Source organism: Mobula birostris, chromosome 11, assembly GCF_030028105.1.
Source record: "Mobula birostris isolate sMobBir1 chromosome 11, sMobBir1.hap1, whole genome shotgun sequence".
NCBI lineage: Eukaryota > Metazoa > Chordata > Chondrichthyes > Myliobatiformes > Myliobatidae > Mobula > Mobula birostris.
The window spans coordinates 13,644,887-13,646,185 of record NC_092380.1 but is presented as its reverse complement, the minus strand read 5'-3'; positions in this window follow the sequence as shown (position 1 = coordinate 13,646,185).

Here is a 1,299-nt window from a genome sequence, read left to right as displayed (position 1 = left end):
GTGAGAGAGGGTTTCAATTTGTCTTTTGTAATTTGTTTTTCAAATTACTGGTCTTCCAACTGAAGCTACAAGCATTCTTCAAATCCTTCCCCATCTTTCATTCTTCAGTCCTGACAAAGGGTTCCGGCCCGAAACGTCGACTCATCGTTTCTAACGCTGAGTTCCTCCAGCGTACTGAAAGTGTTGCTTTGATCACAGCATCTGCAGATTATTTTGTGTTTACGACCCATCTACTAACACCAGCCTAATGACAGGACCAATTAACCTGCTAACCAGGGAGGAAACCGGAGCACCCGGAGGAAACCCACGCAGTCACCGGGAGAACGTACAAAATCCTTACAGACAGCGGCGGGAATTGAACCCGGGTCACTGGCACTGTAAAGCGATGCGCTAACCACTACACTACCGTGCCGCTGGCCCCACTTCCTGCTGATTTTAGGTTTCTGTTAGTATTGAGTTCCTGCTGGTGCCCCACACAGGTGAGTAGATTCAATCTTTCGCCTCAGGGCGATTTAAAGTGGGGTGTAGGAGGAAACCGGAACACCGGGAGAACCTGCTCAAGCACAGGAAGTCCATACACACAGTATCAGAGGTCAGGATTGAACCCAACACAACAGCACAGTGAGGCAGTGGTTCTATCACAATGTCATCCACTGAGAACTTCTGTGTCCTCAGCGGATGACACCCTCTGCCTCTATTTTCTTCGAAGTTTGCACAGATTCAGCACATCACCTAAAACTTTGACAGACTTCTATGACTTCTAGAGGAAGTATCCTGACTGGCTGCATCAAACAACTTGGTGTGGAAGCACCAATACCCAAGACTGGAGAACCCTACCAAAAGTCCACCAGAGGAAAAGCTCCCCCTACATCTACAGGGAGCGCTGCCACAAGAAAGCAACATTCATCTTTGAGGACCCCCCCCCCACCATCCAGGTCATGCTCTCTTCTTGCTGCTGCCATCAAGGAGGTGGTACAGGAGCCTTAGGTCCCACACAGCCAGGTTGAGGAACAATTATTACCTCTCAACCATCAGGCTCCTGAACCAGCGTGGATAACTTCATTTACCTCCACCCGGAACTGATCCCTTAACCTACAGACTCACTTTCAAGGACTCAACAACTCATGGTTGTTTGTCTGTCTTTGTGTGTAGTTTTTCATTTCTTTGTTCCATTGTGAATACGCGCAAGAAAATGAATCTCAAGGCAGTATATGATGACATATATTTACTTTGATAATTAATTTACTTTGAACTTTATGTTTTAGGAACCTTTTGTGCACTGACATTTACAAATCTCTG